We start from the raw sequence: 16,806 nt of genomic DNA, 5'->3' as shown, positions 1-16,806 counted from the left end.
ATATGCACTGTTACTGTAATAATGACACTGGCAGGGAAGGAGTTAACACCAGGGTTAAATGTGAGCCTAGGGAGTGTTTTCTAACTGTGGGGAGGAGGATGTGCTTGTGAAATCAATACAGAGACCTGTGTTCCTAAATAGGAGGAACACAGGAGCTCTGTGTTGATAACAGAGAGAACAAAGGTCTGCTGTGTGTACAACAGCAGACCGCTGTTCTCTCTCCACGGGGAGCGATCCTGGGTGCTCAGCAGCAATAGCTGTGCACCGACCTCATGGATCGGCTTCCCCACTGGAGTGTGGGGGTACGCGCACGCCCCCAGGATAACTCCCACAAACCGCTGTACAGGTACGGCGATTCGCGGGAACCTGCCGATCTGCCACCGTGTATAGGTGGCGGCTGGTCGGCAAGTGGTTAAAGCCATAGTAAACCACAGCCTTTAAGAAAAAAGACAAGACAATGGCGTAATGTGCTAGTATGCATCGCATACTAGCACATTATGTTATACTTACATTATGTATACACAGAGCTCTGAAGAGACAACACGTGTATACCGTCCCTTCAGAGCGCATGCGCCGGTGACGTCACCGGCTGCATTGAGTGTGAATATCTCCTAAACAGTGCAAGTTTAGAAGATATTCACTGTACCTACAGGCAGAGGCGTAACCTTCAGGGCCCCGCTGCAAGAAGCCATGAAGGGCCCCCTGGACCCCTGGCCGGGGCCCTTCCCTTCAAGCCTGGGGCTCTTCCCACTTATTCTCTGGCTCTTTACTCTCTTTGTGGGGCCCTTTATTACGGTCCTGCAGCGGGACCCTTTCACAAGTTCTGCAGTAGGCCCCCTTCCTGCGTTCTTGGGGCCTCCCCACAGTGGTGGAATACCAGGGCCCGGTTGCATGTGTGACCTTTGCGATCCTGGAAGTTCACCCTCTGGTGTCAGCAGTTTTTCTTTTTTGGTATTTTAATTGTATTATTTTTTATCATTTTATTTATTTTTTTACAATGTCACTGACTATGACTCTGTCCATTCAGAAAAGGAAGGACCTGGTAAATTACATATTTACCAACCCCTTCCTGGTTCTCTATTGTGACACATCCCCTGCAGCAGCCGGCAGGAGAGGGGAGGGAGCACAGTGGGGGGCAGCACAGTAGGGTGGAGACCAGGGGAGCACACAGGGGCCCAGAGACAGCAGAACATAAGTGAACTGGATAGGAGGAGTGGTGGGGGCAGCATACAGAGGAACCAATCTCCTCCATTTTCCACCTGCAGCTACAGGAGGAAAAAGGAGGACAGTGATTTCTCTACATGCTGCCCCTGCCCCCCCCCCCCTCCTATCCAGGTGTACAGGGGAGCCGCACAGGCCACCTGGAGTATGGGACCCAGTTGCAATTGCAACCCCTGAAGTTATGCCCCTGCCTACAGGTAACCCTTATTATAGGCTTACCTGTAAGTACAAGTTTTAAAAAAGGCTTTACTACCACTTTAACCAGGTCCACAACACTAAACTCCTAAAATCCAATATCTCTACTAATCAGGTATTGAAACGTTTAGAGTTCAACTTTGAGGGAAAAAAATAATAAATGCACATATTTTTGCAGGAAAAAAATGTGCATTTATTATTTTTTCCCTGTGGAGCCTGCAAAGCATTGCACCCTCTATTAGTGGATATGTCAGGTTCCTGCAGAGAAGTCCTTCAGCTTCCTGCCCATGCCCCTTTACAGGTTTTCTGTTTGAAAGTTGGAGGACTTGTGAATGGACTACAAGCACACTATTCAGCATGCTCACAGTTCATTGAAACTACAAGTCCATTTGCCATGGTGGAATAAGGGACTACAAGTCCATCTGCCATGGTGGAATAAGGGACTACAAGTCCATTTGCCATGGTGGAATAAGGGACTACAAGTCAATCTGCCATGGTGGAATAAGGGACTACAAATCCATTTGCCATGGTGGAATAAGGGACTACAAGTCCATCTGCCATGGTGGAATAAGGGACTAAAAGTCCATTTGCCATGGTGGAATAAGGGACTACAAGTCCATTTGCCATGGTGGAATAAAGGACTACAAGTCCATCTGCCATGGTGGAATAAGGGACTACAAGTCCATCTGCCATGGTGGAATAAGGGACTACAAGTCCATCTGCCATGGTGGAATAAAGGACTACAAGTCCATCTGCCATGGTGGAATAAGGGGCTGGTAGCTTCTTCTTTCCCAAATCACTGTAAATGAATGATTCAGCCGCAGATTGAACTAAACATGCGCAGAATTTTTTTTTTTTTGTTTCGGATAGATCCGTTATGTTACGAATTTAGTTTCATTAATTTGTTTCGGAATTAGTTTAGTTTAATTTCATATCATTTATTCATTTACTAAAGAATTTCAAATTTTTGGAACGATTCAAATTCAGATTGGTCCAAAAATGATCGATCGATTGGAATTCTGTGTGAAGATTAGCTGGTTGTTAAGGACCAGGTGGCTTCCCCACTGACAGCTAAAATGTAAAAATATAAAAAAGAAGAATGCCCAAGGGACTTTGAAAGACAAAAACCACAAGGTATAACATGTACAAAATGTATTACACTTTAAACATTTTGGTACATACAATTGTAATAATTCTGACAGACATAGGTGCATAGATATATGCATGGGTTTCCATAGTTACATAAATCAAAGTATGACTGACAATCCCAGGTGTAAATGTACATATGATAAATCTCTCTACACGTTTCACGAGACAATGCTCGCTTCCTCAGGAGATACATATATAAATGCATAAGGAAATAAAAAAGGTTGGGACTTTATATGAGGCTCATATACTAATGTGCCTCGATCCCTGTATTTTGGAGAAGCAGAAAAGAAGGAGGTTTGGGACTTTATATGAGGTGTATGACCAAACATAGATGTGTAACATATAGGCATAATACATGCTATACAGAAAAAAAAAGGGTAGATATATAATAAAAGCAAGTATATCTTTTATTAATACAGGCAGAAAATGGTAACATAATTGTATCCTAAATAAATTACATACATATATGGTACAGTCAAGCCATAAAAATACTTTGAAGGATGTAGGGTAAATAAGCAATCATGATAAACCATATCCATGACGGGCAAAAATGATTATGAAGACAAACATCTAAATAGATAATAGGTAAATATAACCAGAAAGGTGCATCCTAATAAGCTCTACGCGTTTCGTGAAAATCCCTTCTTCAGGAGCAGATGCACCATGTATCTACAACAAAATTGTATATAACTAATAATATTCCTAAGTTTTAGATGTATACTAAAAGCAATGCCTTGGATGGATTATTTATTACTTACAATTCAGTTTGGACTATTACCACATAGGGTTGGGGGTAGAGGGTGAGCCGGAAACGTCTAACCCGGGAACTGAGGGAGTAATGTCTGCCCACATTTATAAATGCCTGAAATTAGAGACAGAGCTGTAAGGCATCAGAGCAGAAAGGAAGGAAACAAAGGAAAAGGGGGGGGGACAAAAACCTGGGGGGAGCAGGCAAAAAAGGGAAAGGGAAGACCAAAACTTACAATTGTGTTTAATAGTCTTAACGAACTTCCATACCAGGGTAAACGGTCAAGTAGATTCATGGTTCCCATAGGACTGCCCATTTGAGATAAAGATGAAGGAAAACAGAGATCTCCAAATGGTCCATGTAGTTCTCCCTGGAGGCTGTTGAGGGGAGGGGGCCAGCCAGACAGTCAAACATCCAAGAAGGTGACAGGGTGTCACAGTGGTCAGGGATGTACAATTACTGAAAGTTGGAAAACAGCAACAGCAAAGTTCAATGAGGGGACCATTGGTCCCAGTAGCGAATAGCAAGCTCCTAAACATCACACCCCGTGTGTAATGCAAAAAAAAACAACCCAGTATAAACGCAGTAGAAGCTGATAGTGAAAGTATGAAGTGTAGACAGTATAACAAAGTGGGGCATTTTCAGAGGGGAATTGTGCATGGGTGCAATAGATGATATGTGGACCTCATTAGGCATCTACCTTAGGGTAGATTACATCTAAATAAAAAATAAAAAATGTAATGAATAAAATAAGTGAATAAATAAAAAAGGAGACAAGTAAGTGTCCATTATCAAGAGATAGCGAAGTTAGAAGCCAGCGCATGTCCCATTGGTGAGTGAATCCAAAACAATGAACATGAAGTTAAGCAAACTCCGAGAGGCAGTGGAGGACAGAAAAACCTGGCGCACTATTGTCCATGAGGTCCATGAGATTGTGTGGCGTGGTGCACAACAGCACCATATAATTGCAGATGCCTAAAATTCAAAAGCCAGCACAATTACGTCCTCCAACAATCCTTTATTTCTTCAAGAAGAACATATATTATAAAGTTACAATTTCTTATAATTGTGCACTTCAGCTGAGCCCAGCCTTTAAGTGATTGATAAACCAGATACTCTCTTAAGGTTGGACACATCAAATCGGAAATCTGGTAATTCAGATAAGATGGGAGATTGTGTTACACATGCTTAGACCCTGAAACAACAGAATATCCAATAAATCCTTATCCTGGTGTCCTGGAGCTGGCTCCCTCATGCTTCTTGCAGTTTACCTTGTGCTTGCAATAGTCCTGAGTTTGGTGGACCTCCTGGACCAGTGCATCTGTGTCATTTGCCACTTGTGATCTGTGGTTATAATGGCACTGGATCCATGTTCTACAAGCCTCAGATATCAAGCAGGCCTAATGTCAGAGGCAGCGATCAGTTGCGGATTAGAAGATTATGCAGGAAAAAGTGGTGGTCAGGCTAGAGGCAGAGCACATTTGCCTTTTCTATCTCTACTACTGGTGATGGGACGAACACCCCCCTGTTCGGTTCGCACAAGAACACCGCGAAAGGGGGGATAAGTTTGTTCGAACATTTGAACTCCATTGAAGTCTAGGGGGCTCGAACATCAAAAATCGAAAGTCCTCATTTTAAAGCCTTAAATGCAAGTTATTGCCCAAAAAAAGTGTATGGTGGTCCGCGTACTGACCTGGGGGACATGTACCAAAGCAAAAAAATGTTTTAAACTGATTGTATTTAAAGGAGCATGATTTTAATGATGCTTAAAGTGAAACAATAAAAATGAAAAATTATTTTAACTATCGTGCCTGGAGGGGTCCCCTTAATGTTCCTGAAAAATGGCGCATCTGTACGATGTATGGATCTTGCTACAGCAATACTGACATTTCTAAAGGCAAAAATGTAATTTAAACTTGCTCGCCGCTGTAATGTATTGTTGGCTCCCCGCAATACAGATTAAAAAAAAGTAGAAAAAAAGGTCCCCCCCCCAGTCCCTTCGGATTTGGATCTGGTACACCAAAATTATAAAAAAAAAAAAGAAAAAAAGCACAGAGCGCAGAAACAAGCCCTGCCGTTAAAAATGTGATACAACTTTGAAAACGCATGTAATTGTTATACAGGTGCAGAAAAATTGGGCCATGGTTGCTGGTAGTGCCTGAACACTGCAACTCCTCAAAGTTACTCTTGCTGGGCGCAGGAAAGAGCCCTGCAGTTAAAAATTCCATACAAATTTGAAATCGCATGTACTTGTCATACAGGTGCAAAAAAATTGGGCCTTGATTGTTGTTGGTGCCGGAACACTGCAACCTCTCACAGTTACTCTTGCTGGGTGCAGGAACAGGCCCTGCTGGTAAAAATTTGAAATTGCATGTACCTGTCATACGGTGCAGAAAAATTGGGCCTTCAGTGTTGGTGGTGCCTGAACACCGCAACTCATCGCAGTTACTCTTGCTAAACGCAGGAATGGGCCCTGCTGTTAAAAATTACATACAAATTTGAAAACGCATGTACTTGTCATACAGGTGCAGAAAAATCAGGCCTTATTTGTTGGTGGTGCCTGAACACCGTAGCCCCTCGCAGTTACTCTTGCTGGGTGCAGGAATGGGCCCTGCTGGTAAAAATTCCATACAAATTTGAAATCGCATGTACTTGTCATACAGGTGTAGAAAAATTGGGCCTTCGGTGTTGGTGGCGCCTGAAAACCGCATCCCTTTGCAGTTACTCGTGCTGAGCGCAGAAAAGAGCCCTGCTGTAAAAAAAATAGATATGGAATTGAAATTGCATGCACCTGTCATACAAGTGCAGAAAAATTAGGCCTTGGGTGTTGGTGGTGCCCTAAACCAAAAACATTGTCGGAAGCTAGCATTATGAAGATTGAGGAATAGGATAGGCAGCATATGCAGTCTTCAAGGGATGGCAGACCCCTAGCAAATTCAACCAGATACATCAGCATCAGGGGCTTGACAGCTGCTCCTCCAGGACTGATTCATTTTAATAAAAGTCAGCTGGTCAACGGAGTCTGTGGACAGACACTTTCTTTTGTCCGTCACAAAACCTCTAGCAGCACTGAATGACGTAAAGCACGCAGGAAGCAGGACAGGCCAGTAGCTCCATTGCACATTGAGCAAGTTCTGGCCAGTGGTCCATCCTCGTGACCCAGTAACCCAGTGGATGCTCAGTTGGAAAGGTCTCAAAATCTGCTCTTGCCCCTAGATAATCCTGCACTATATGATGGAGATGCTGCCGGTGTTTGCCTTAACAGCCCTGGGCACTGGGAACTAAAGAATTGGTTAAAGGCATTGGTCAGCCCGCTGCCTTCTCCACCTCTCCTCCTTTGGCTGAACGATGCCTCAGAAACACGTCCAGAGAATGTTAACCTCCCAGTGTCTGGAAAGGTGTTACACAAATTTTTCTTCAAGGCGTCCCCAAGATGTTTCATCCTCTTCTCCCTCTGTGAAGGCAGGTTGAGCTCTGCAACTTTACCCTTGTAACGTAGATCAAGAAGGGTTGCCAACCATTAGTTATCCCTCTCCTTTATACCACAAATCCTCTGGTCTTTTCACAGGCTTTGCAGAATCAGGGAGCCTATGCAGCGTAAGTTTGAGAAAGCATGAGATTCTGAATCCTCTGGGTCACTAAAGATGACATTGTCAGGAGCAACCTCTCCCCAGCCACGTACAACTCCTGGTGTTTCTGGGGAATGACAACCATCCCTTGAAGACTGCTGTATGTTATCCTCTACATCCATGCTTCCCTAATCGTTGGTGGGCAGGTTGAATTCCCGTTAAATGCCAGATAGCTGAGCACTGGCATTGTACGACCCCCGGTAATGGCCACAGACTTTTCTGGCCTGTTCCACAGGCTCCTTGTCTACAGCTACCCATTCCGTAGCCTCACCATCATGCACGGAGGAGTCACCTGAATTATGTGATCATAGTGTCAGTTACATGATGCTGGAGGATGCGCAGCAATTTGAATGCTCTCATGTTGGTTCCCAGGTTGAGGAAAGGAATAACGTAAGCCTAGAGAGAGGGGGTGGCAATGGCGGACAAGAAACTAGTAGCCATATTCCCACAGCTGCAGCAGACTGCCAAGTTTGCTGTAGTGACGAGGAGGGAGGGGATGATGAGGTCACTGACTGTACTTGGGTGCCTGAGAGAATAGAGGAGGAAAGTGAGGAGGAGGAGGTGAAAAAACTCCAATGAGGCAGGATGTGCTCCAGGGGCTGCTTTAAGGGCAGCCACCCTACTGCATCACGCCACAGAGCTCCACAGGTGCAGGGCACTGCTAACTCCCCGCTGACTTCCAAAAGTTCATTGGTGTGGGCTTTTTTCAACACATGTGTAGTAGACCACAGTGTTGCTGTTTGCAATCTCTATCTGAAGCGGGTCAAGAGTGGCCAGAACACCAGCCACTTGGGCACCACATGCTTGGCAAGACATATGACGACCTGCCATGAAATACATTGGCAACAGCACCTGAAAGACCAACATCATAAAGAAAAGCATACTTCACCTTGCTCCTCATCTGGGATCTCAACCCCTACTATACCTCCTGTCTTCTCAAAAACCTGCACTGAGAGGGATGATGGTATAGCAATGAGTGTCACAGATACTTGCACCCAATCTAGTATGAGCCTGTGTGATAGAGTACGAAGAGGATGAGGACGGCTTAGGTATACACTCCACCAACTCTTCTGCATGTTGTGGTTCAATAACCAGGCCAGCACCGGAAAAAAAGGACAAGAATGCCCCGCCTGCAGAGAATGCACCATGTCCGTGACCACCACTTTTCATTGTGGACACAGAGGCTGCTTGCCCTCTTTTAGTGGCCTGTGAGCGTCTGCCTCTCCTTGTTGGCCTTTCGGACGTGATGTGGATTTTGGGGGGTTTTTAATAACTGTTTATTATAGAATGTGGGATGGAAATATGATGCTTGGGTGCAATAATTTTGTGCTTGGTGCAATAAAAACTGTTTTATTATTGTGTTTTATTTTTTGGGAGGGATTTTTATAACTTTTTAATATAGAGTTTGGAAAGGGAATGTGGTGCTTGGGTGCAATACTTTTGTGCTTGGTGCGCACTATAAACCGTTTTATTATATTTTTTTTTATTAATCAAGAAAAAATGAATAAATCAAAAGAAAAAAGAAACCCCCTGCTAAGGCAGAAGGAATAAGGGGGTACAGCAACTATGCCCTTAATATTATTAGTGCTGTTGCTCCACCAACAAAAACACCCATGTCTGATGCAGAAGGAAGAGCGCCTGAGATGCATAAGGAGATACAGCAATTATGCCCCTAATATTATTGGTGCAGATTCACCACCAAAAAAAAAAACACCCATGTCTGGAGCAGAAGGAAGAGCACCTGAGATGCACAAGGGGGTTTGGCAATTATGTCCCTAATATTATTGGTGCTGGTTCACCACCAAAAAAAAAACACCCATGTCTGGAGCAGAAGAAAGAGCACATGAGATGCACAAGGGGGTATAGCAATTATGCCCTTAATATTGTTAGTGCTGGTGCACCAACAACCAAAACATCTATTTCTGGAGCAGAAGGAAGAGCGTCTAAGATGCATAAGGGGGTACAGCAAATATGCCCCTAATATTATTGGTGCTGGTTCACCAGCAAAAAAAACACCCACGTCTGGAGCAGAAGGAAGAGCATCTGAGATGCACAAGGGGGTACAGCAAATATGCCCCTAATATTTTTGGTGCTGGTTTACCACCAAAAAAAACCACCCTCGTCTGGAGCAGAAGGAAGAGCGCCTAAGATGCACAAGGCGGTACAGCAATTATGCCCTTAATATTATTGGTTCTGGTGTGCCAACAACAAAAACACCCACGTCTGGAGCATAAGGAAAAGCGTCTGAGATGCATAAGGGGGTACAGCAATTATTCCCTTAATATTATTGGTGCTGGTTCACCACCAACAAAAACACCCGTGCCTGGAGCAGAAGGAAGAGCGTCTGAGATGCATAAGGGGGTACAGCAAATATGCCCCTAATATTTTTGGTGCTGGTTAACCACCAAAAAAAAATACCCTCGTCTGGAGCAGAAGGAAGAGCGCCTGAGATGCACAAGGCGGTACAGCAATTATGCCCTTGATATTATTGGTTCTGGTGTGCCAACAACAAAAACACCCACGTCTGGAGCAGAAGAAAGAGCGTCTAAGATGCATAAGGGGGCAGTGGCGTAGCGTGGGGGGTGCAGGGGGGGCCGGCCGCACCGGGCGCAACATCTAGGGGGGCGCATCTGCAGTGTCACTCTGTCTGTCTGACTCTGACATACACAGTTCACACACTGTCTGCGGCTGCTTCCATCTTTAGGCTGGGAGATGTCCAGCGTGGCCGCCCTATGGCTGAAAATGGCGGGTCGGGGTGCCTCACCTGTCCATTGGTGTAGGGTGGGGTGGCGTTGCAAGCCAAGCCCCGCCTATGCCTCCTCTCCTCACTGCTCAGTCAGTTTAGCAGCGATTGAGTCAGCAGCCTGGCACTTTCACAGAGTGTTTTTTTTTTCAATCACCTGATTAGAGCTAGAGGCTCTAATAGGCTTCAAAAAAGGGTGGACCCGGGGCGCACTGCTCTGCGCCCCGAGCCCACCCATTGTGTGACAATAGCGAATGAAAATTCCCTATTGTCACACGGATCCTCCTCCTGGCCAATCAGTAAGCGGGTCCGAGACCCTCTTACTGATTGGCCGAAAGGCGAACGCATGCCATTGGCCGAGGAGGAGGCGGGAGGACTTGAGGAGATGCGAGGAACTGAGGAGAAGCCGCCGCTGCAGGTAAGTCTCTCTGCATTGAAGGGGGCACGCTGGTCTGTCTGCATTGAAGGGGGCACGCTGGTATGTCTGCATTGAAAGGGGGCACGATGATCTCTCTGCATTGAAGGGGGGCATGCTGGTCATTCTGCATTGAAAGGGGGCACGCTGGTCATTCTGCATTGAAAGGGGGCACGCTGGTCTCTCTGCTTTAAAAGGGGGCACGCTGGTCTCTCTGCATTGAAAGGGGGCACGCTGGTCATTCTGCATTGAAAGGGGGCACACTGGTCTCTCTACATTGAAAGGGAGCACGCTGGTCTCTCTGCATTGAAAGGGGACTCGCTGGTCATTCTGCATTGAAAGGGGGCATGCTGGTCTCTCTGCAGTGAAAGGGGGCACGCTGGTCACTTTGCATTGAAAGGGGGCACGCCGGTCATTCAAAATTGTATTTAGATGCATTTTACTTTAATTACATCAGTATTTTCATAACAAACAATACATGTGCTTTGGGGGGTAAGGGTTTCTTTAACTAATCTAGTGAAAGAGACTCGAGTGCTAAAATCCCGTGGCTTACAGGGGCGCAAATTACTTGCCTTGCCCCGGGTGCTGACAACCCATGCTACGCCACTGTAAGGGGGTACAGCAAATATGCCCCTAATATTATTGGTGCTGGTTCACCAGCAAAAAAAACACCCACGTCTGGAGCAGAAGGAAGAGCATCTGAGATGCACAAGGGGGTACAGCAAATATGCCCCTAATATTATTGGTGCTGGTTCACCACCAAAAAAAACTCCCACGTCTGGAGTAGAAGGAAGAGCGTCTGAGATGCACAAGGGGGTACAGCAATTACGCCCTTAATATTATTGGTGCTGGTTCACCACCAACAAAACCACCCATGTCTGGAGCAGAAGGAAGAGCGTCTGAGATGCATAAGGGGGACAGCAAATATGCCCCTAATATTTTTGGTGCTTGTTTACCACCAAAAAAAAAACACCCTCGTCTGGAGCAGAAGGAAGAGCGCCTAAGATGCACAAGGCGGTACAGCAATTATGCCCTTAATATTATTGGTTCTGGTGTGCTAACAACAAAAACACCCACGTCTGGAGCAGAAGGAAAAGCGTCTGAGATGCATAAGGGCGTACAGCAATTATGCCCTTAATATTATTGGTGCTGGTTCACCACCAACAAAAACACCCATGCCTGGAGCAGAAGGAAGAGCCTCTGAGATGCATAAGGGGGTACAGCAAAAATGCCCCTAATATTTTTGGTGCTGGTTAACCACCAAAAAAAAAAAACACCCTCGTCTGGAGCAGAAGGAAGAGCGCCTGAGATGTACAAGGCAGTACAGCAATTATGCCCTTAATATTATTGGTTCTGGTGTGCCAACAACAAAAACACCCACGCCTGGAGCAGAAGAAAGAGCGTCTGAGATCCATAAGGGGGTACGGCAATTATGCCCTTAATAATATTGGTTCTGGTGTGCCAACAACAAAAACACCCCCGCCTGGGGCAGAAGAAAGAGCGTCTGAGATGCATAAGGGGGTACAGCAATTATGCCCTTAATATTATTGGTGCTGGTTCACCACCAACAAAAACACCCACGTCTGGACCTAAAGGAAGAGAATCTGAGATGCACAAGGGGGTACAGCAAATATGCCCCTAACATTATTGGTGCTGGTTCCTCACCAAAAAAAAAAAACCCACGTCTGGAGCAGAAGGAAGAGAGCCTGAGATGCACAAGGGGGTACAGCAATTATGCCCTTAATATTATTGGTTCTGGTGTGCAAACAACAAAAACACCCATGTCTGGAGCAGAAGGAAGAGCGTCTGAGATGTACAAGAGGGTGCAGCAATTATGCCCTTATTATTATTTGTGCTGGTGCGCCAACAACAAAAACACCCACGTCTGGAGCAGAAGGAAGAGCGTCTGAGATGCACAAGGGGGTGCAGCAAGTATGCCCTTATTATTATTTGTGCTGGTGCGCCAACAACAAAAACACCCACGTCTGGAGCAGAAGGAAGAGTGTCTGAGATGCACGAGGAGGTGCAGCAAATAAGCCCCTAATATTATCGGTGCTGGTTCCCCACCAAATAAAACACCCACGTCTGGAGCAGAAGGAAGAGCGCCTGAGATGCACAAGGGGGTACAGCAATTATGCCCTTAATATTATTGGTTCTGGTGTGCAAACAACAAAAACACCCACGTCTGGAGCAGAAGGAAGAGCGTCTGAGATGCACAAGGAGGTACAGCAAATAAGCCCCTAATATTATCGGTGCTGGTTCGCCACCAAATAAAACACCCACGTCTGGAGCAGAAGGAAGAGCGACTGAGATGCCCAAGGGGTTACAGCAATTATGCCCTTAATATTATTAGTTCTGGTGTGCCAACAACAAAAACACCCTGGTCTGGAGCAGAAGGAAGAGTGTCTGAGATGCATAAGGGGGTACAGCAATTATGCCCTTAATATTATTGGTGCTGGTTCACCACCAACAAAAACACCCACGTCTGGAGCAGAAGGAAGAGCATCTGAGATGCACAAGGGGGTACAGCAAATATGCCCTTAATATTATTGGTGCTGGTTCACCACCAAAAAAAACACCCACGTCTGGAGTAGAAGGAAGAGCGTCTGAGATGCACAAGGGGGTACGGCAATTATGCCCTTAATATTATTGGTTCTGGTGTGCCAACAACAAAAACACCCACGTTTGGAGCAGAATGAAAAGCGTCTGAGATGCATAAGGGGGTACAGCAATTATGCCTTTAATATCATTGGTGCTGGTTCACCACCAACAAAAACACCCACGTCTGGAGCAGAAGGAAGAGCATCTGAGATGCACAAGGGGGTACAGAAAATATGCCCTTAATATTATTGGTGCTGGTTCACCACCAAAAAAAACACCCACGTCCGGAGCAGAAGGAAGAGCGCCTGAGATGCACAAGGGGGTACAGCAATTATGCCCTTATATTATTGGTTCTGGTGTGCCAACAACAAAAACACCCACATCTGGAGCACAAGGAAGAGCTATCCCTGAGTGGGTGGAGAGAGCTAGAAATAAAGTTCTTTAGTGATTTAAATATTGCGTTAACTCACATATAAAACATATAAAGTGCATATAAATGTGCATATATATTGCCAGTACCATGTGATATTGACAATAGGAATAGACAAATATAAATTCAATAAAAGTTCATAAAAATTGCTGATTAAAAACGTGCTATATACCATGTGCAGTAAACCAAAAGTGATGGTGAATTACTTCAACAAAAGTCCGTGATACTGCTTATAAAAAAAGAAAAGAGAAAAAAGTGCAATAGTGCTGTAAAGTCTTATAGGTGCAATTGATGCTGGTTTAGTGATGTCTACGGCCCTCCGCTCCACCGCAAAGTGATAGTTGGTAAGGTAGCTCACTTACCAGATGGCGTGGATTCCTATGGGGTAAGCCAATAGGAATCAAACTGCGCTTGTACACCGCTCCAACTTTGGTGGGTGAGTGGGATCCTTGACGTGCTGATGTAGGCTCAGGATAAAAGAAAAAAGAAGCTCCTCATCGTGCAGAAGGTTAAACACCTTTATTTGCAAACTTCATACGAACATCCATGCAATAAAAACTTCCAAGTAAAGCTTCCATAAAACACTGCAGTGATTAAAAACTGTTCACTCCAAAAACATCAGACGGTAAATATCACGGCAAACTAAAAGAAATACAAGATATTGCAAACCGTTGCAAAAACTTTTGTGGCTCCAGCCACTACTGAGTGCCTGTTCATCCTCGGGGGTTGGTATCACAGGACGCTGCTGAACAAACGCGAGGTCCGCCTTACCCAGAAGCGGTAACTCGGCGTGCGGTTCAGCAGACTACTCAGAACGAGGCAACGTGCGTACCAACTTGACGCGTTTCGTCAGAGATATGACGTCTTCGGAAGAGTCCGTCTGACGGCGGGCGGGAAGGTGATGACGTGACACCGGGAGGGTGAGTGACAGACGCACGCACCGCCCCCACGCGACGTCACCCGGGATGTCCTCCTGTATGATTGGTCCAGGCTGGAGTCTGGACCAATCACAGCCAGGACAGCACTACAGTGGGGAGTGTCGGGCGCATTGCTCTGCGCCCCGATGACCCCCAGGAGGCCGCCAATCGACCGTAGTAGGTCTGGCGCCCCTAGTGGGCTGCAAATGTTAATTTATTTTTCTTTTTTTTCTTTGGCACAGATGGGGGGGCGGCGCCAGTGCGCCCCCTATTGTAATGTTCTGGTACCTCTGGTACCCTTGTCTCCATATTTCTCCTTTCCTAATTGCGTCCCATCTTGTGTAACAAGGGACGCATATACCTTTAAGACCGGATGACATCATTGCCGAGTGCTGCTATGAGCGGCTATTTCAATCGCCGGTTTGCTCTCACTCATCGCTCGTTCAAACCGCATGTTCACCGCACCTACTCCTGTGAAGTCGGAGCTGCTGACATTCTCCCTTGCTGAACTGAAGCCGGAAACCTCGCTGGTGATCCGTATCTCGCTACGGGATCACCCCTCTCCAATGGACACTGTTACTCCTAAACCTATCTAAGTGATAAGTACCCCGCAGGGGATTCTTACTAACCAATCTCCTACTGTCATCTACTGCAATTACCAAGACTATCTGTATCTATCTATTCACTATCATCTGCATAGACTGTTAGCTCTTGGGACTACCTTCAACTATCCTTGCACTAGGTTACTCTGTCTAAGTATACTCCATCTGTGTCCTCTTACCATCTGCACTATACTTGACATCAGAACCTATCTGCTTTACCATCACCTGCAACTCTCCTAATACTACTTCTAGTGCTCACCATACAATAGCCTGTCTCTCATCTATATATCCTCATATATTCTATCCCTCCATTAACATCTATTAATATATATATGGTATATAACAGGCTGTACACGGTGATGAAGTCCTGAGAATTGGATATGTTTGTTCAACAGATTCTCTACAAGGCTACTGAGTGTAATAATTCTGCAGCTGTAAATCCATCCACTAACAAAAACGCATGAACGTTACAGATTGAACGAGCCTTTAAAAAAAAAATATGGATTCAGCAGAATTATCCACTCATGTACTACAATTAAAACAGCAAGTAGATGCATTGATCCTTGCGCTTACAGAGGTACAAAATGAAAATCAGACCTTGAGACAGCAGCTTGGCCGTCTCACACAGCCTCCTGCTGCTCAGCCCCGTGAGCCTAAGATAAACCCTCCTATAGTGTTTTCTGGTGATCGGAGCAAATTCCGTGAATTTAAAAACGCATGTCGATTGTTTTTTTTGTTAAAACCTCTAACCTACACCACTGACCAAATTAAGGTTTGTACCATCATCTCCTATTTAACGGGTGAACCCCGGGCCTGGGCAGATGCTCTCTTTGAAAAGGATGATCCACTCCTTAATTCTTATCCCTTATTCCTAGCACAACTCGCTAGTTTATATGAAGACCCCAACAAGCAGAGTACCGCTGATACCCAATTACGGGCCTTAAAACAAGGAAGGAGACCTGTTGAAGATTTCGTGGCGAATTTTAAAAAATGGTCCCCTGATTCAGGGTGGAACGACACATCTTTGCGAACGCAGTTTAGACTCGGCCTATCTGAGGCCGTTAAAGACGAGCTCGCCCGAGCGGATTTACCTGGCACTCTAGAGGGACTGATACAGACCAGTATTAATATTGACAGACGACTACGAGAAAGAAAGGCTGAGAAGATGGGCTCACCATTTTCCAGTCCTTCTCAGATGTTGCCTGCTGACCCTACTCCTATGGAAGTAGGAATGATACGTCCACCTCTGACCCTTTCTGAACGTGCCAGGAGGAAAACAAAACATCTTTGCATGTACTGCGCATCCCCGAATCATTTGGTAAACGGCTGTCCTCTTGTCCGCAGAAAAGAGGGTGAGTGTTCAAATGTCTTGCTAGGGGGACTCACAACTTCCTTTTCTAATCCCTATCTTTTTGTTCAATTAACATTGCAGTGGGACCAAACTAGGATCACCACCAAGGCTATGATTGACACCGGATCTTGTGGAAACTACATTGACATTTGTTTTGTCTCCCTTAATAAAATACTTATTGTTTCAAAACCCAAACCTGTCTCCGTTAGTTTTATTAACGGTACCCCTTTATCCTCTGGTCCTATCACCAGTCAGACACAGGCACTTCTTGTAACTGCTGACGAGTCTCATGTGGAGACCACCACCTTTGATGTATTAACTTCGCCACATTTTCCAATCATTTTGGGACTTCCCTGGTTACACATACATCAACCAATCATCGATTGGAAAACAAGAACGTTAGCCTTCTCTTCTCACTATTGTGAGACGACGTGTAACCTCCCCACACATGATAGGATCCTGTCTGTACTGCCGGATGACATTATTCCTAAGTGTTATCAGGATTTATCGGAGGTTTTCCTTGAGAAAAACGCTCAAATGCTACCTCCCCATAGGGACTATGATTGTTGTATCGATTTACTCCCTAATAGCAAGTTGCCTTTCGGACATGTTTATCCTCTCTCACAGGATGAACTCTCTCATCTTAAGGAGTATCTGGATGAGAACTTGGCAAAAGGATTCATCCGACCTTCTACTTCCTCCACTGCTGCTGGGCTCTTCTTCGTCCGCAATAAGGACTCTAGCCTTAGGCCTATCATTGATTTCAGACAATTAAATGCCATCACAATAAAGGATCGTTATCCTT

This window comes from Pelophylax lessonae (assembly GCF_965119305.1).
Source record: "Pelophylax lessonae genome assembly, chromosome: 3".
NCBI lineage: Eukaryota > Metazoa > Chordata > Amphibia > Anura > Ranidae > Pelophylax > Pelophylax lessonae.
Note: the sequence above shows the minus strand (reverse complement) of the source record.